This window comes from Crinia signifera, chromosome 11 (assembly GCF_055691185.1).
Source record: "Crinia signifera chromosome 11, ASM5569118v1, whole genome shotgun sequence".
Taxonomy (NCBI): Eukaryota; Metazoa; Chordata; class Amphibia; order Anura; family Myobatrachidae; genus Crinia; species Crinia signifera.
The window spans coordinates 21,963,890-21,984,323 of record NC_139227.1 but is presented as its reverse complement, the minus strand read 5'-3'; positions in this window follow the sequence as shown (position 1 = coordinate 21,984,323).

The window sequence follows — 20,434 nt, the reverse complement described above, 5'->3', positions numbered from 1 at the left end:
GACAGCCCCGGGGGTTATAAACATGTTGATATGGTTGTGATTTTTTTTCTGACTGCGGTTTCAAAACCATGCACCAGAATGCACTTCTTTCAAGTCAGTAATACATTTTGGATGTGTACCTAGAGTTTAAAGCAGAAAAACAGGAACTTTTAGAATTTTCATTTTTTGACCAGAACGACAGCCCCGGGGGTTATAAACATGTTGATATGGATGTGATTTTTTTTCTGACTGCGGTTTCAAAACCATGCACCAGAATCCACTTCTTTCAACTCAGTAATACATTTTGGATGTGTACCTAGAGTTTAAAGCAGAAAAAACTGAACTTTTAGAATTTTCATTTTTTGACCAAAACGACAGCCCCGGGGGTTATAAACATGTTGATATGGTTGTGATTTTTTTTCTGACTGCGGTTTCAAAACCATGCACCAGAATCCACTTCTTTCAACTCAGTAATACATTTTGGATGTGTACCTAGAGTTTAAAGCAGAAAAACAGGAACTTTTAGAATTTTCATTTTTTGACCAGAACGACAGCCCCGGGGGTTATAAACATGTTGATATGGATGTGATTTTTTTTTTCTGACTGCGGTTTCAAAACCATGCACCAGAATCCACTTCTTTCAACTCAGTAATACATTTTGGATGTGTAACTAGAGTTTAAAGCAGAAAAACAGGAACTTTTAGAATTTTCATTTTTTGACCAAAACGACAGCCCCGGGAGTTATAAAAATGTTGATATATATGTGATTTTTTTTTCTGACTGCGGTTTCAAAACCATGCACCAGAATCCACTTCTTTCAAGTCAGTAATACATTTTGGATGTGTACCTAGAGTTTAAAGCAGAAAAAAATGAACTTTTAGAATTTTCATTTTTTGACCAAAACGACAGCCCCGGGGGTTATAAACATGTTGATATGGTTGTGATTTTTTTTCTGACTGCGGTTTCAAAACCATGCACCAGAATGCACTTCTTTCAAGTCAGTAATACATTTTGGATGTGTACCTAGAGTTTAAAGCAGAAAAACAGGAACTTTTAGAATTTTCATTTTTTGACCAGAACGACAGCCCCGGGGGTTATAAACATGTTGATATGGATGTGATTTTTTTTCTGACTGCGGTTTCAAAACCATGCACCAGAATCCACTTCTTTCAACTCAGTAATACATTTTGGATGTGTACCTAGAGTTTAAAGCAGAAAAACAGGAACTTTTAGAATTTTCATTTTTTGACCAAAACGACAGCCCCGGGGGTTATAAACATGTTGATATGGATGTGATTTTTTTTCTGACTGCGGTTTCAAAACCATGCACCAGAATCCACTTCTTTCAACTCAGTAATACATTTTGGATGTGTACCTAGAGTTTAAAGCAGAAAAATAGGAACTTTTAGAATTTTCATTTTTTGACCAAAACGACAGCCCCGGGAGTTATAAAAATGTTGATATATATGTGATTTTTTTTTCTGACTGCGGTTTCAAAACCATGCACCAGAATCCACTTCTTTCAAGTCAGTAATACATTTTGGATGTGTACCTAGAGTTTAAAGCAGAAAAAACTGAACTTTTAGAATTTTCATTTTTTGACCAAAACGACAGCCCCGGGGGTTATAAACATGTTGATATGGTTGTGATTTTTTTTCTGACTGCGGTTTCAAAACCATGCACCAGAATGCACTTCTTTCAAGTCAGTAATACATTTTGGATGTGTACCTAGAGTTTAAAGCAGAAAAACAGGAACTTTTAGAATTTTCATTTTTTGACCAGAACGACAGCCCCGGGGGTTATAAACATGTTGATATGGATGTGATTTTTTTTCTGACTGCGGTTTCAAAACCATGCACCAGAATCCACTTCTTTCAACTCAGTAATACATTTTGGATGTGTACCTAGAGTTTAAAGCAGAAAAACAGGAACTTTTAGAATTTTCATTTTTTGACCAAAACGACAGCCCCGGGAGTTATAAAAATGTTGATATATATGTGATTTTTTTTTCTGACTGCGGTTTCAAAACCATGCACCAGAATCCACTTCTTTCAAGTCAGTAATACATTTTGGATGTGTACCTAGAGTTTAAAGCAGAAAAAACTGAACTTTTAGAATTTTCATTTTTTGACCAAAACGACAGCCCCGGGGGTTATAAACATGTTGATATGGTTGTGATTTTTTTTCTGACTGCGGTTTCAAAACCATGCACCAGAATGCACTTCTTTCAAGTCAGTAATACATTTTGGATGTGTACCTAGAGTTTAAAGCAGAAAAACAGGAACTTTTAGAATTTTCATTTTTTGACCAGAACGACAGCCCCGGGGGTTATAAACATGTTGATATGGATGTGATTTTTTTTCTGACTGCGGTTTCAAAACCATGCACCAGAATCCACTTCTTTCAACTCAGTAATACATTTTGGATGTGTACCTAGAGTTTAAAGCAGAAAAACAGGAACTTTTAGAATTTTAATTTTTTTGACCAAAACGACAGCCCCGGGGGTTATAAACATGTTGATATGGATGTGATTTTTTTTCTGACTGCGGTTTCAAAACCATGCACCAGAATCCACTTCTTTCAACTCAGTAATACATTTTGGATGTGTACCTAGAGTTTAAAGCAGAAAAATAGGAACTTTTAGAATTTTCATTTTTTGACCAGAACGACAGCCCCGGGGGTTATAAACATGTTGATATGGATGTGATTTTTTTTCTGACTGCGGTTTCAAAACCATGCACCAGAATCCACTTCTTTCAAGTCAGTAATACATTTTGGATGTGTACCTAGAGTTTAAAGCAGAAAAACAGGAACTTTTAGAATTTTCATTTTTTGACCAAAACGACAGCCCCGGGGGTTATAAACATGTTGATATGGATGTGATTTTTTTTCTGACTGCGGTTTCAAAACCATGCACCAGAATCCACTTCTTTCAACTCAGTAATACATTTTGGATGTGTACCTAGAGTTTAAAGCAGAAAAATAGGAACTTTTAGAATTTTCATTTTTTGACCAAAACGACAGCCCCGGGAGTTATAAAAATGTTGATATATATGTGATTTTTTTTTCTGACTGCGGTTTCAAAACCATGCACCAGAATCCACTTCTTTCAAGTCAGTAATACATTTTGGATGTGTACCTAGAGTTTAAAGCAGAAAAAACTGAACTTTTAGAATTTTCATTTTTTGACCAAAACGACAGCCCCGGGGGTTATAAACATGTTGATATGGTTGTGATTTTTTTTCTGACTGCGGTTTCAAAACCATGCCCCAGAATGCACTTCTTTCAAGTCAGTAATACATTTTGGATGTGTACCTAGAGTTTAAAGCAGAAAAACAGGAACTTTTAGAATTTTCATTTTTTGACCAGAACGACAGCCCCGGGGGTTATAAACATGTTGATATGGATGTGATTTTTTTTCTGACTGCGGTTTCAAAACCATGCACCAGAATCCACTTCTTTCAACTCAGTAATACATTTTGGATGTGTACCTAGAGTTTAAAGCAGAAAAACAGGAACTTTTAGAATTTTCATTTTTTGACCAAAACGACAGCCCCGGGAGTTATAAAAATGTTGATATATATGTGATTTTTTTTTCTGACTGCGGTTTCAAAACCATGCACCAGAATCCACTTCTTTCAAGTCAGTAATACATTTTGGATGTGTACCTAGAGTTTAAAGCAGAAAAAACTGAACTTTTAGAATTTTCATTTTTTGACCAAAACGACAGCCCCGGGGGTTATAAACATGTTGATATGGTTGTGATTTTTTTTCTGACTGCGGTTTCAAAACCATGCACCAGAATGCACTTCTTTCAAGTCAGTAATACATTTTGGATGTGTACCTAGAGTTTAAAGCAGAAAAAACTGAACTTTTAGAATTTTCATTTTTTGACCAAAACGACAGCCCCGGGGGTTATAAACATGTTGATATGGTTGTGATTTTTTTTCTGACTGCGGTTTCAAAACCATGCACCAGAATGCACTTCTTTCAAGTCAGTAATACATTTTGGATGTGTACCTAGAGTTTAAAGCAGAAAAACAGGAACTTTTAGAATTTTCATTTTTTGACCAGAACGACAGCCCCGGGGGTTATAAACATGTTGATATGGATGTGATTTTTTTTCTGACTGCGGTTTCAAAACCATGCACCAGAATCCACTTCTTTCAAGTCAGTAATACATTTTGGATGTGTACCTAGAGTTTAAAGCAGAAAAAACTGAACTTTTAGAATTTTCATTTTTTGACCAAAACGACAGCCCCGGGGGTTATAAACATGTTGATATGGTTGTGATTTTTTTTCTGACTGCGGTTTCAAAACCATGCACCAGAATGCACTTCTTTCAAGTCAGTAATACATTTTGGATGTGTACCTAGAGTTTAAAGCAGAAAAAACTGAACTTTTAGAATTTTCATTTTTTGACCAAAACGACAGCCCCGGGGGTTATAAACATGTTGATATGGTTGTGATTTTTTTTCTGACTGCGGTTTCAAAACCATGCACCAGAATGCACTTCTTTCAAGTCAGTAATACATTTTGGATGTGTACCTAGAGTTTAAAGCAGAAAAACAGGAACTTTTAGAATTTTCATTTTTTGACCAGAACGACAGCCCCGGGGGTTATAAACATGTTGATATGGATGTGATTTTTTTTCTGACTGCGGTTTCAAAACCATGCACCAGAATCCACTTCTTTCAACTCAGTAATACATTTTGGATGTGTACCTAGAGTTTAAAGCAGAAAAATAGGAACTTTTAGAATTTTCATTTTTTGACCAAAACGACAGCCCCGGGAGTTATAAAAATGTTGATATATATGTGATTTTTTTTTCTGACTGCGGTTTCAAAACCATGCACCAGAATCCACTTCTTTCAAGTCAGTAATACATTTTGGATGTGTACCTAGAGTTTAAAGCAGAAAAAAACTGAACTTTTAGAATTTTCATTTTTTGACCAAAACGACAGCCCCGGGGGTTATAAACATGTTGATATGGTTGTGATTTTTTTTCTGACTGCGGTTTCAAAACCATGCACCAGAATGCACTTCTTTCAAGTCAGTAATACATTTTGGATGTGTACCTAGAGTTTAAAGCAGAAAAACAGGAACTTTTAGAATTTTCATTTTTTGACCAGAACGACAGCCCCGGGGGTTATAAACATGTTGATATGGATGTGATTTTTTTTCTGACTGCGGTTTCAAAACCATGCACCAGAATCCACTTCTTTCAACTCAGTAATACATTTTGGATGTGTACCTAGAGTTTAAAGCAGAAAAACAGGAACTTTTAGAATTTTCATTTTTTGACCAAAACGACAGCCCCGGGGGTTATAAACATGTTGATATGGATGTGATTTTTTTTCTGACTGCGGTTTCAAAACCATGCACCAGAATCCACTTCTTTCAACTCAGTAATACATTTTGGATGTGTACCTAGAGTTTAAAGCAGAAAAATAGGAACTTTTAGAATTTTCATTTTTTGACCAAAACGACAGCCCCGGGAGTTATAAAAATGTTGATATATATGTGATTTTTTTTTCTGACTGCGGTTTCAAAACCATGCACCAGAATCCACTTCTTTCAAGTCAGTAATACATTTTGGATGTGTACCTAGAGTTTAAAGCAGAAAAAACTGAACTTTTAGAATTTTCATTTTTTGACCAAAACGACAGCCCCGGGGGTTATAAACATGTTGATATGGTTGTGATTTTTTTTCTGACTGCGGTTTCAAAACCATGCACCAGAATGCACTTCTTTCAAGTCAGTAATACATTTTGGATGTGTACCTAGAGTTTAAAGCAGAAAAACAGGAACTTTTAGAATTTTCATTTTTTGACCAGAACGACAGCCCCGGGGGTTATAAACATGTTGATATGGATGTGATTTTTTTTCTGACTGCGGTTTCAAAACCATGCACCAGAATCCACTTCTTTCAACTCAGTAATACATTTTGGATGTGTACCTAGAGTTTAAAGCAGAAAAACAGGAACTTTTAGAATTTTCATTTTTTGACCAAAACGACAGCCCCGGGAGTTATAAAAATGTTGATATATATGTGATTTTTTTTTCTGACTGCGGTTTCAAAACCATGCACCAGAATCCACTTCTTTCAACTCAGTAATACATTTTGGATGTGTACCTAGAGTGTAAAGCAGAAAAACAGGAACTTTTAGAATTTTCATTTTTTGACCAAAACGACAGCCCCGGGGGTTATAAACATGTTGATATGGATGTGATTTTTTTTCTGACTGCGGTTTCAAAACCATGCACCAGAATCCACTTCTTTCAACTCAGTAATACATTTTGGATGTGTATCTAGAGTTTAAAGCAGAAAAATAGGAACTTTTAGAATTTTCATTTTTTGACCAAAACGACAGCCCCGGGAGTTATAAAAATGTTGATATATATGTGATTTTTTTTCTGACTGCGGTTTCAAAACCATGCACCAGAATCCACTTCTTTCAAGGCAGTAATACATTTTGGATGTGTACCTAGAGTTTAAAGCAGAAAAAACTGAACTTTTAGAATTTTCATTTTTTGACCAGAACGACAGCCCCGGGGGTTATAAACATGTTGATATGGTTGTGATTTTTTTTCTGACTGCGGTTTCAAAACCATGCACCAGAATGCACTTCTTTCAAGTCAGTAATACATTTTGGATGTGTACCTAGAGTTTAAAGCAGAAAAACAGGAACTTTTAGAATTTTCATTTTTTGACCAAAACGACAGCCCCGGGGGTTATAAACATGTTGATATGGTTGTGATTTTTTTTCTGACTGCGGTTTCAAAACCATGCACCAGAATGCACTTCTTTCAAGTCAGTAATACATTTTGGATGTGTACCTAGAGTTTAAAGCAGAAAAACAGGAACTTTTAGAATTTTCATTTTTTGACCAGAACGACAGCCCCGGGGGTTATAAACATGTTGATATGGTTGTGATTTTTTTTCTGACTGCGGTTTCAAAACCATGCACCAGAATGCATTTCTTTCAAGTCAGTAATACATTTTGGATGTGTACCTAGAGTTTAAAGCAGAAAAACAGGAACTTTTAGAATTTTCATTTTTTGACCAGAACGACAGCCCCGGGGGTTATAAACATGTTGATATGGATGTGATTTTTTTTCTGACTGCGGTTTCAAAACCATGCACCAGAATGCACTTCTTTCAAGTCAGTAATACATTTTGGATGTGTACCTAGAGTTTAAAGCAGAAAAACAGGAACTTTTAGAATTTTCATTTTTTGACCAGAACGACAGCCCCGGGGGTTATAAACATGTTGATATGGATGTGATTTTTTTTCTGACTGCGGTTTCAAAACCATGCACCAGAATCCACTTCTTTCAACTCAGTAATACATTTTGGATGTGTACCTAGAGTGTAAAGCAGAAAAACAGGAACTTTTAGAATTTTCATTTTTTGACCAAAACGACAGCCCCGGGGGTTATAAACATGTTGATATGGATGTGATTTTTTTTCTGACTGCGGTTTCAAAACCATGCACCAGAATCCACATCTTTCAACTCAGTAATACATTTTGGATGTGTATCTAGAGTTTAAAGCAGAAAAATAGGAACTTTTAGAATTTTCATTTTTTGACCAAAACGACAGCCCCGGGAGTTATAAAAATGTTGATATATATGTGATTTTTTTTCTGACTGCGGTTTCAAAACCATGCACCAGAATCCACTTCTTTCAAGGCACTAATACATTTTGGATGTGTACCTAGAGTTTAAAGCAGAAAAAACTGAACTTTTAGAATTTTCATTTTTTGACCAGAACGACAGCCCCGGGGGTTATAAACATGTTGATATGGTTGTGATTTTTTTTCTGACTGCGGTTTCAAAACCATGCACCAGAATGCACTTCTTTCAAGTCAGTAATACATTTTGGATGTGTACCTAGAGTTTAAAGCAGAAAAACAGGAACTTTTAGAATTTTCATTTTTTGACCAAAACGACAGCCCCGGGGGTTATAAACATGTTGATATGGTTGTGATTTTTTTTCTGACTGCGGTTTCAAAACCATGCACCAGAATGCACTTCTTTCAAGTCAGTAATACATTTTGGATGTGTACCTAGAGTTTAAAGCAGAAAAACAGGAACTTTTAGAATTTTCATTTTTTGACCAGAACGACAGCCCCGGGGGTTATAAACATGTTGATATGGATGTGATTTTTTTTCTGACTGCGGTTTCAAAACCATGCACCAGAATCCACTTCTTTCAACTCAGTAATACATTTTGGATGTGTACCTAGAGTTTAAAGCAGAAAAAACTGAACTTTTAGAATTTTCATTTTTTGACCAAAACGACAGCCCCGGGGGTTATAAACATGTTGATATGGATGTGATTTTTTTTCTGACTGCGGTTTCAAAACCATGCACCAGAATCCACTTCTTTCAACTCAGTAATACATTTTGGATGTGTACCTAGAGTTTAAAGCAGAAAAACAGGAACTTTTAGAATTTTCATTTTTTGACCAAAACGACAGCCCCGGGAGTTATAAAAATGTTGATATATATGTGATTTTTTTTTCTGACTGCGGTTTCAAAACCATGCACCAGAATCCACTTCTTTCAAGTCAGTAATACATTTTGGATGTGTACCTAGAGTTTAAAGCAGAAAAAAATGAACTTTTAGAATTTTCATTTTTTGACCAAAACGACAGCCCCGGGGGTTATAAACATGTTGATATGGTTGTGATTTTTTTTCTGACTGCGGTTTCAAAACCATGCACCAGAATGCACTTCTTTCAAGTCAGTAATACATTTTGGATGTGTACCTAGAGTTTAAAGCAGAAAAACAGGAACTTTTAGAATTTTCATTTTTTGACCAGAACGACAGCCCCGGGGGTTATAAACATGTTGATATGGATGTGATTTTTTTTCTGACTGCGGTTTCAAAACCATGCACCAGAATCCACTTCTTTCAACTCAGTAATACATTTTGGATGTGTACCTAGAGTTTAAAGCAGAAAAACAGGAACTTTTAGAATTTTCATTTTTTGACCAAAACGACAGCCCCGGGGGTTATAAACATGTTGATATGGATGTGATTTTTTTTCTGACTGCGGTTTCAAAACCATGCACCAGAATCCACTTCTTTCAACTCAGTAATACATTTTGGATGTGTACCTAGAGTTTAAAGCAGAAAAATAGGAACTTTTAGAATTTTCATTTTTTGACCAAAACGACAGCCCCGGGAGTTATAAAAATGTTGATATATATGTGATTTTTTTTTCTGACTGCGGTTTCAAAACCATGCACCAGAATCCACTTCTTTCAAGTCAGTAATACATTTTGGATGTGTACCTAGAGTTTAAAGCAGAAAAAACTGAACTTTTAGAATTTTCATTTTTTGACCAAAACGACAGCCCCGGGGGTTATAAACATGTTGATATGGTTGTGATTTTTTTTCTGACTGCGGTTTCAAAACCATGCACCAGAATGCACTTCTTTCAAGTCAGTAATACATTTTGGATGTGTACCTAGAGTTTAAAGCAGAAAAACAGGAACTTTTAGAATTTTCATTTTTTGACCAGAACGACAGCCCCGGGGGTTATAAACATGTTGATATGGATGTGATTTTTTTTCTGACTGCGGTTTCAAAACCATGCACCAGAATCCACTTCTTTCAACTCAGTAATACATTTTGGATGTGTACCTAGAGTTTAAAGCAGAAAAACAGGAACTTTTAGAATTTTCATTTTTTGACCAAAACGACAGCCCCGGGAGTTATAAAAATGTTGATATATATGTGATTTTTTTTTCTGACTGCGGTTTCAAAACCATGCACCAGAATCCACTTCTTTCAAGTCAGTAATACATTTTGGATGTGTACCTAGAGTTTAAAGCAGAAAAAACTGAACTTTTAGAATTTTCATTTTTTGACCAAAACGACAGCCCCGGGGGTTATAAACATGTTGATATGGTTGTGATTTTTTTTCTGACTGCGGTTTCAAAACCATGCACCAGAATGCACTTCTTTCAAGTCAGTAATACATTTTGGATGTGTACCTAGAGTTTAAAGCAGAAAAACAGGAACTTTTAGAATTTTCATTTTTTGACCAGAACGACAGCCCCGGGGGTTATAAACATGTTGATATGGATGTGATTTTTTTTCTGACTGCGGTTTCAAAACCATGCACCAGAATCCACTTCTTTCAACTCAGTAATACATTTTGGATGTGTACCTAGAGTTTAAAGCAGAAAAACAGGAACTTTTAGAATTTTAATTTTTTTGACCAAAACGACAGCCCCGGGGGTTATAAACATGTTGATATGGATGTGATTTTTTTTCTGACTGCGGTTTCAAAACCATGCACCAGAATCCACTTCTTTCAACTCAGTAATACATTTTGGATGTGTACCTAGAGTTTAAAGCAGAAAAATAGGAACTTTTAGAATTTTCATTTTTTGACCAGAACGACAGCCCCGGGGGTTATAAACATGTTGATATGGATGTGATTTTTTTTCTGACTGCGGTTTCAAAACCATGCACCAGAATCCACTTCTTTCAAGTCAGTAATACATTTTGGATGTGTACCTAGAGTTTAAAGCAGAAAAACAGGAACTTTTAGAATTTTCATTTTTTGACCAAAACGACAGCCCCGGGGGTTATAAACATGTTGATATGGATGTGATTTTTTTTCTGACTGCGGTTTCAAAACCATGCACCAGAATCCACTTCTTTCAACTCAGTAATACATTTTGGATGTGTACCTAGAGTTTAAAGCAGAAAAATAGGAACTTTTAGAATTTTCATTTTTTGACCAAAACGACAGCCCCGGGAGTTATAAAAATGTTGATATATATGTGATTTTTTTTTCTGACTGCGGTTTCAAAACCATGCACCAGAATCCACTTCTTTCAAGTCAGTAATACATTTTGGATGTGTACCTAGAGTTTAAAGCAGAAAAAACTGAACTTTTAGAATTTTCATTTTTTGACCAAAACGACAGCCCCGGGGGTTATAAACATGTTGATATGGTTGTGATTTTTTTTCTGACTGCGGTTTCAAAACCATGCCCCAGAATGCACTTCTTTCAAGTCAGTAATACATTTTGGATGTGTACCTAGAGTTTAAAGCAGAAAAACAGGAACTTTTAGAATTTTCATTTTTTGACCAGAACGACAGCCCCGGGGGTTATAAACATGTTGATATGGATGTGATTTTTTTTCTGACTGCGGTTTCAAAACCATGCACCAGAATCCACTTCTTTCAACTCAGTAATACATTTTGGATGTGTACCTAGAGTTTAAAGCAGAAAAACAGGAACTTTTAGAATTTTCATTTTTTGACCAAAACGACAGCCCCGGGAGTTATAAAAATGTTGATATATATGTGATTTTTTTTTCTGACTGCGGTTTCAAAACCATGCACCAGAATCCACTTCTTTCAAGTCAGTAATACATTTTGGATGTGTACCTAGAGTTTAAAGCAGAAAAAACTGAACTTTTAGAATTTTCATTTTTTGACCAAAACGACAGCCCCGGGGGTTATAAACATGTTGATATGGTTGTGATTTTTTTTCTGACTGCGGTTTCAAAACCATGCACCAGAATGCACTTCTTTCAAGTCAGTAATACATTTTGGATGTGTACCTAGAGTTTAAAGCAGAAAAAACTGAACTTTTAGAATTTTCATTTTTTGACCAAAACGACAGCCCCGGGGGTTATAAACATGTTGATATGGTTGTGATTTTTTTTCTGACTGCGGTTTCAAAACCATGCACCAGAATGCACTTCTTTCAAGTCAGTAATACATTTTGGATGTGTACCTAGAGTTTAAAGCAGAAAAACAGGAACTTTTAGAATTTTCATTTTTTGACCAGAACGACAGCCCCGGGGGTTATAAACATGTTGATATGGATGTGATTTTTTTTCTGACTGCGGTTTCAAAACCATGCACCAGAATCCACTTCTTTCAACTCAGTAATACATTTTGGATGTGTACCTAGAGTTTAAAGCAGAAAAATAGGAACTTTTAGAATTTTCATTTTTTGACCAAAACGACAGCCCCGGGAGTTATAAAAATGTTGATATATATGTGATTTTTTTTTCTGACTGCGGTTTCAAAACCATGCACCAGAATCCACTTCTTTCAAGTCAGTAATACATTTTGGATGTGTACCTAGAGTTTAAAGCAGAAAAAAACTGAACTTTTAGAATTTTCATTTTTTGACCAAAACGACAGCCCCGGGGGTTATAAACATGTTGATATGGTTGTGATTTTTTTTCTGACTGCGGTTTCAAAACCATGCACCAGAATGCACTTCTTTCAAGTCAGTAATACATTTTGGATGTGTACCTAGAGTTTAAAGCAGAAAAACAGGAACTTTTAGAATTTTCATTTTTTGACCAGAACGACAGCCCCGGGGGTTATAAACATGTTGATATGGATGTGATTTTTTTTCTGACTGCGGTTTCAAAACCATGCACCAGAATGCACTTCTTTCAAGTCAGTAATACATTTTGGATGTGTACCTAGAGTTTAAAGCAGAAAAACAGGAACTTTTAGAATTTTCATTTTTTGACCAGAACGACAGCCCCGGGGGTTATAAACATGTTGATATGGATGTGATTTTTTTTCTGACTGCGGTTTCAAAACCATGCACCAGAATCCACTTCTTTCAACTCAGTAATACATTTTGGATGTGTACCTAGAGTGTAAAGCAGAAAAACAGGAACTTTTAGAATTTTCATTTTTTGACCAAAACGACAGCCCCGGGGGTTATAAACATGTTGATATGGATGTGATTTTTTTTCTGACTGCGGTTTCAAAACCATGCACCAGAATCCACTTCTTTCAACTCAGTAATACATTTTGGATGTGTATCTAGAGTTTAAAGCAGAAAAATAGGAACTTTTAGAATTTTCATTTTTTGACCAAAACGACAGCCCCGGGAGTTATAAAAATGTTGATATATATGTGATTTTTTTTCTGACTGCGGTTTCAAAACCATGCACCAGAATCCACTTCTTTCAAGGCAGTAATACATTTTGGATGTGTACCTAGAGTTTAAAGCAGAAAAAACTGAACTTTTAGAATTTTCATTTTTTGACCAGAACGACAGCCCCGGGGGTTATAAACATGTCGATATGGTTGTGATTTTTTTTCTGACTGCGGTTTCAAAACCATGCACCAGAATGCACTTCTTTCAAGTCAGTAATACATTTTGGATGTGTACCTAGAGTTTAAAGCAGAAAAACAGGAACTTTTAGAATTTTCATTTTTTGACCAAAACGACAGCCCCGGGGGTTATAAACATGTTGATATGGTTGTGATTTTTTTTCTGACTGCGGTTTCAAAACCATGCACCAGAATGCACTTCTTTCAAGTCAGTAATACATTTTGGATGTGTACCTAGAGTTTAAAGCAGAAAAACAGGAACTTTTAGAATTTTCATTTTTTGACCAAAACGACAGCCCCGGGGGTTATAAACATGTTGATATGGTTGTGATTTTTTTTCTGACTGCGGTTTCAAAACCATGCACCAGAATGCACTTCTTTCAAGTCAGTAATACATTTTGGATGTGTACCTAGAGTTTAAAGCAGAAAAACAGGAACTTTTAGAATTTTCATTTTTTGACCAGAACGACAGCCCCGGGGGTTATAAACATGTTGATATGGATGTGATTTTTTTTCTGACTGCGGTTTCAAAACCATGCACCAGAATCCACTTCTTTCAACTCAGTAATACATTTTGGATGTGTACCTAGAGTTTAAAGCAGAAAAAACTGAACTTTTAGAATTTTCATTTTTTGACCAAAACGACAGCCCCGGGGGTTATAAACATGTTGATATGGATGTGATTTTTTTTCTGACTGCGGTTTCAAAACCATGCACCAGAATCCACTTCTTTCAACTCAGTAATACATTTTGGATGTGTACCTAGAGTTTAAAGCAGAAAAACAGGAACTTTTAGAATTTTCATTTTTTGACCAGAACGACAGCCCCGGGGGTTATAAACATGTTGATATGGATGTGATTTTTTTTCTGACTGCGGTTTCAAAACCATGCACCAGAATCCACTTCTTTCAACTCAGTAATACATTTTGGATGTGTAACTAGAGTTTAAAGCAGAAAAACAGGAACTTTTAGAATTTTCATTTTTTGACCAAAACGACAGCCCCGGGAGTTATAAAAATGTTGATATATATGTGATTTTTTTTTCTGACTGCGGTTTCAAAACCATGCACCAGAATCCACTTCTTTCAAGTCAGTAATACATTTTGGATGTGTACCTAGAGTTTAAAGCAGAAAAAAATGAACTTTTAGAATTTTCATTTTTTGACCAAAACGACAGCCCCGGGGGTTATAAACATGTTGATATGGTTGTGATTTTTTTTCTGACTGCGGTTTCAAAACCATGCACCAGAATGCACTTCTTTCAAGTCAGTAATACATTTTGGATGTGTACCTAGAGTTTAAAGCAGAAAAACAGGAACTTTTAGAATTTTCATTTTTTGACCAGAACGACAGCCCCGGGGGTTATAAACATGTTGATATGGATGTGATTTTTTTTCTGACTGCGGTTTCAAAACCATGCACCAGAATCCACTTCTTTCAACTCAGTAATACATTTTGGATGTGTACCTAGAGTTTAAAGCAGAAAAACAGGAACTTTTAGAATTTTCATTTTTTGACCAAAACGACAGCCCCGGGGGTTATAAACATGTTGATATGGATGTGATTTTTTTTCTGACTGCGGTTTCAAAACCATGCACCAGAATCCACTTCTTTCAACTCAGTAATACATTTTGGATGTGTACCTAGAGTTTAAAGCAGAAAAATAGGAACTTTTAGAATTTTCATTTTTTGACCAAAACGACAGCCCCGGGAGTTATAAAAATGTTGATATATATGTGATTTTTTTTTCTGACTGCGGTTTCAAAACCATGCACCAGAATCCACTTCTTTCAAGTCAGTAATACATTTTGGATGTGTACCTAGAGTTTAAAGCAGAAAAAACTGAACTTTTAGAATTTTCATTTTTTGACCAAAACGACAGCCCCGGGGGTTATAAACATGTTGATATGGTTGTGATTTTTTTTCTGACTGCGGTTTCAAAACCATGCACCAGAATGCACTTCTTTCAAGTCAGTAATACATTTTGGATGTGTACCTAGAGTTTAAAGCAGAAAAACAGGAACTTTTAGAATTTTCATTTTTTGACCAGAACGACAGCCCCGGGGGTTATAAACATGTTGATATGGATGTGATTTTTTTTCTGACTGCGGTTTCAAAACCATGCACCAGAATCCACTTCTTTCAACTCAGTAATACATTTTGGATGTGTACCTAGAGTTTAAAGCAGAAAAACAGGAACTTTTAGAATTTTCATTTTTTGACCAAAACGACAGCCCCGGGAGTTATAAAAATGTTGATATATATGTGATTTTTTTTTCTGACTGCGGTTTCAAAACCATGCACCAGAATCCACTTCTTTCAAGTCAGTAATACATTTTGGATGTGTACCTAGAGTTTAAAGCAGAAAAAACTGAACTTTTAGAATTTTCATTTTTTGACCAAAACGACAGCCCCGGGGGTTATAAACATGTTGATATGGTTGTGATTTTTTTTCTGACTGCGGTTTTAAAACCATGCACCAGAATCCACTTCTTTCAACTCAGTAATACATTTTGGATGTGTACCTAGAGTTTAAAGCAGAAAAATAGGAACTTTTAGAATTTTCATTTTTTGACCAGAACGACAGCCCCGGGGGTTATAAACATGTTGATATGGATGTGATTTTTTTTCTGACTGCGGTTTCAAAACCATGCACCAGAATCCACTTCTTTCAACTCAGTAATACATTTTGGATGTGTACCTAGAGTTTAAAGCAGAAAAACAGGAACTTTTAGAATTTTCATTTTTTGACCAAAACGACAGCCCCGGGGGTTATAAACATGTTGATATGGATGTGATTTTTTTTCTGACTGCGGTTTCAAAACCATGCACCAGAATCCACTTCTTTCAACTCAGTAATACATTTTGGATGTGTACCTAGAGTTTAAAGCAGAAAAATAGGAACTTTTAGAATTTTCATTTTTTGACCAGAACGACAGCCCCGGGGGTTATAAACATGTTGATATGGATGTGATTTTTTTTCTGACTGCGGTTTCAAAACCATGCACCAGAATCCACTTCTTTCAACTCAGTAATACATTTTGGATGTGTACCTAGAGTTTAAAGCAGAAAAACAGGAACTTTTAGAATTTTCATTTTTTGACCAAAACGACAGCCCCGGGGGTTATAAACATGTTGATATGGATGTGATTTTTTTTCTGACTGCGGTTTCAAAACCATGCACCAGAATCCACTTCTTTCAACTCAGTAATACATTTTGGATGTGTACCTAGAGTTTAAAGCAGAAAAATAGGAACTTTTAGAATTTTCATTTTTTGACCAAAACGACAGCCCCGGGAGTTATAAAAATGTTGATATATATGTGATTTTTTTTTCTGACTGCGGTTTCAAAACCATGCACCAGAATCCACTTCTTTCAAGTCAGTAATACATTTTGGATGTGTACCTAGAGTTTAAAGCAGAAAAAACTGAACTTTTAGAATTTTCATTTTTTGACCAAAACGACAGCCCCGGGGGTTATAAACATGTTGATATGGTTGTGATTTTTTTTCTGACTGCGGTTTCAAAACCATGCCCCAGAATGCACTTCTTTCAAGTCAGTAATACATTTTGGATGTGTACCTAGAGTTTAAAGCAGAAAAACAGGAACTTTTAGAATTTTCATTTTTTGACCAAAACGACAGCCCCGGGGGTTATAAACATGTTGATATGGATGTGATTTTTTTTCTGACTGCGGTTTCAAAACCATGCACCAGAATCCACTTCTTTCAACTCAGTAATACATTTTGGATGTGTACCTAGAGTTTAAAGCAGAAAAATAGGAACTTTTAGAATTTTCATTTTTTGACCAGAACGACAGCCCCGGGGGTTATAAACATGTTGATATGGATGTGATTTTTTTTCTGACTGCGGTTTCAAAACCATGCACCAGAATCCACTTCTTTCAACTCAGTAATACATTTTGGATGTGTACCTAGAGTTTAAAGCAGAAAAACAGGAACTTTTAGAATTTTCATTTTTTGACCAAAACGACAGCCCCGGGGGTTATAAACATGTTGATATGGATGTGATTTTTTTTCTGACTGCGGTTTCAAAACCATGCACCAGAATCCACTTCTTTCAACTCAGTAATACATTTTGGATGTGTACCTAGAGTTTAAAGCAGAAAAATAGGAACTTTTAGAATTTTCATTTTTTGACCAAAACGACAGCCCCGGGAGTTATAAAAATGTTGATATATATGTGATTTTTTTTTCTGACTGCGGTTTCAAAACCATGCACCAGAATCCACTTCTTTCAAGTCAGTAATACATTTTGGATGTGTACCTAGAGTTTAAAGCAGAAAAAACTGAACTTTTAGAATTTTCATTTTTTGACCAAAACGACAGCCCCGGGGGTTATAAACATGTTGATATGGTTGTGATTTTTTTTCTGACTGCGGTTTCAAAACCATGCACCAGAATGCACTTCTTTCAAGTCAGTAATACATTTTGGATGTGTACCTAGAGTTTAAAGCAGAAAAAACTGAACTTTTAGAATTTTCATTTTTTGACCAAAACGACAGCCCCGGGGGTTATAAACATGTTGATATGGTTGTGATTTTTTTTCTGACTGCGGTTTCAAAACCATGCACCAGAATCCACTTCTTTCAACTCAGTAATACATTTTGGATGTGTACCTAGAGTTTAAAGCAGAAAAACAGGAACTTTTAGAATTTTCATTTTTTGACCAGAACGACAGCCCCGGGGGTTATAAACATGTTGATATGGATGTGATTTTTTTTCTGACTGCGGTTTCAAAACCATGCACCAGAATCCACTTCTTTCAACTCAGTAATACATTTTGGATGTGTACCTAGAGTTTAAAGCAGAAAAATAGGAACTTTTAGAATTTTCATTTTTTGACCAAAACGACAGCCCCGGGAGTTATAAAAATGTTGATATATATGTGATTTTTTTTTCTGACTGCGGTTTCAAAACCATGCACCAGAATCCACTTCTTTCAAGTCAGTAATACATTTTGGATGTGTACCTAGAGTTTAAAGCAGAAAAAAACTGAACTTTTAGAATTTTCATTTTTTGACCAAAACGACAGCCCCGGGGGTTATAAACATGTTGATATGGTTGTGATTTTTTTTCTGACTGCGGTTTCAAAACCATGCACCAGAATGCACTTCTTTCAAGTCAGTAATACATTTTGGATGTGTACCTAGAGTTTAAAGCAGAAAAACAGGAACTTTTAGAATTTTCATTTTTTGACCAGAACGACAGCCCCGGGGGTTATAAACATGTTGATATGGATGTGATTTTTTTTCTGACTGCGGTTTCAAAACCATGCACCAGAATGCACTTCTTTCAAGTCAGTAATACATTTTGGATGTGTACCTAGAGTTTAAAGCAGAAAAACAGGAACTTTTAGAATTTTCATTTTTTGACCAGAACGACAGCCCCGGGGGTTATAAACATGTTGATATGGATGTGATTTTTTTTCTGACTGCGGTTTCAAAACCATGCACCAGAATCCACTTCTTTCAACTCAGTAATACATTTTGGATGTGTACCTAGAGTGTAAAGCAGAAAAACAGGAACTTTTAGAATTTTCATTTTTTGACCAAAACGACAGCCCCGGGGGTTATAAACATGTTGATATGGATGTGATTTTTTTTCTGACTGCGGTTTCAAAACCATGCACCAGAATCCACTTCTTTCAACTCAGTAATACATTTTGGATGTGTATCTAGAGTTTAAAGCAGAAAAATAGGAACTTTTAGAATTTTCATTTTTTGACCAAAACGACAGCCCCGGGAGTTATAAAAATGTTGATATATATGTGATTTTTTTTCTGACTGCGGTTTCAAAACCATGCACCAGAATCCACTTCTTTCAAGGCAGTAATACATTTTGGATGTGTACCTAGAGTTTAAAGCAGAAAAAACTGAACTTTTAGAATTTTCATTTTTTGACCAGAACGACAGCCCCGGGGGTTATAAACATGTTGATATGGTTGTGATTTTTTTTCTGACTGCGGTTTCAAAACCATGCACCAGAATGCACTTCTTTCAAGTCAGTAATACATTTTGGATGTGTACCTAGAGTTTAAAGCAGAAAAACAGGAACTTTTAGAATTTTCATTTTTTGACCAAAACGACAGCCCCGGGGGTTATAAACATGTTGATATGGTTGTGATTTTTTTTCTGACTGCGGTTTCAAAACCATGCACCAGAATGCACTTCTTTCAAGTCAGTAATACATTTTGGATGTGTACCTAGAGTTTAAAGCAGAAAAACAGGAACTTTTAGAATTTTCATTTTTTGACCAGAACGACAGCCCCGGGGGTTATAAACATGTTGATATGGTTGTGATTTTTTTTCTGACTGCGGTTTCAAAACCATGCACCAGAATGCACTTCTTTCAAGTCAGTAATACATTTTGGATGTGTACCTAGAGTTTAAAGCAGAAAAACAGGAACTTTTAGAATTTTCATTTTTTGACCAGAACGACAGCCCCGGGGGTTATAAACATGTTGATATGGATGTGATTTTTTTTCTGACTGCGGTTTCAAAACCATGCACCAGAATCCACTTCTTTCAACTCAGTAATACATTTTGGATGTGTACCTAGAGTTTAAAGCAGAAAAACAGGAACTTTTAGAATTTTCATTTTTTGACCAAAACGACAGCCCCGGGGGTTATAAACATGTTGATATGGATGTGTTTTTTTTTCTGACTGCGGTTTCAAAACCATGCACCAGAATCCACTTCTTTCAACTCAGTAATACATTTTGGATGTGTACCTAGAGTTTAAAGCAGAAAAATAGGAACTTTTAGAATTTTCATTTTTTGACCAAAACGACAGCCCCGGGAGTTATAAAAATGTTGATATATATGTGATTTTTTTTTCTGACTGCGGTTTCAAAACCATGCACCAGAATCCACTTCTTTCAAGTCAGTAATACATTTTGGATGTGTACCTAGAGTTTAAAGCAGAAAAAACTGAACTTTTAGAATTTTCATTTTTTGACCAAAACGACAGCCCCGGTGGTTATAAACATGTTGATATGGTTGTGATTTTTTTTCTGACTGCGGTTTCAAAACCATGCCCCAGAATGCACTTCTTTCAAGTCAGTAATACATTTTGGATGTGTACCTAGAGTTTAAAGCAGAAAAACAGGAACTTTTAGAATTTTCATTTTTTGACCAGAACGACAGCCCCGGGGGTTATAAACATGTTGATATGGATGTGATTTTTTTTCTGACTGCGGTTTCAAAACCATGCACCAGAATCCACTTCTTTCAACTCAGTAATACATTTTGGATGTGTACCTAGAGTTTAAAGCAGAAAAACAGGAACTTTTAGAATTTTCATTTTT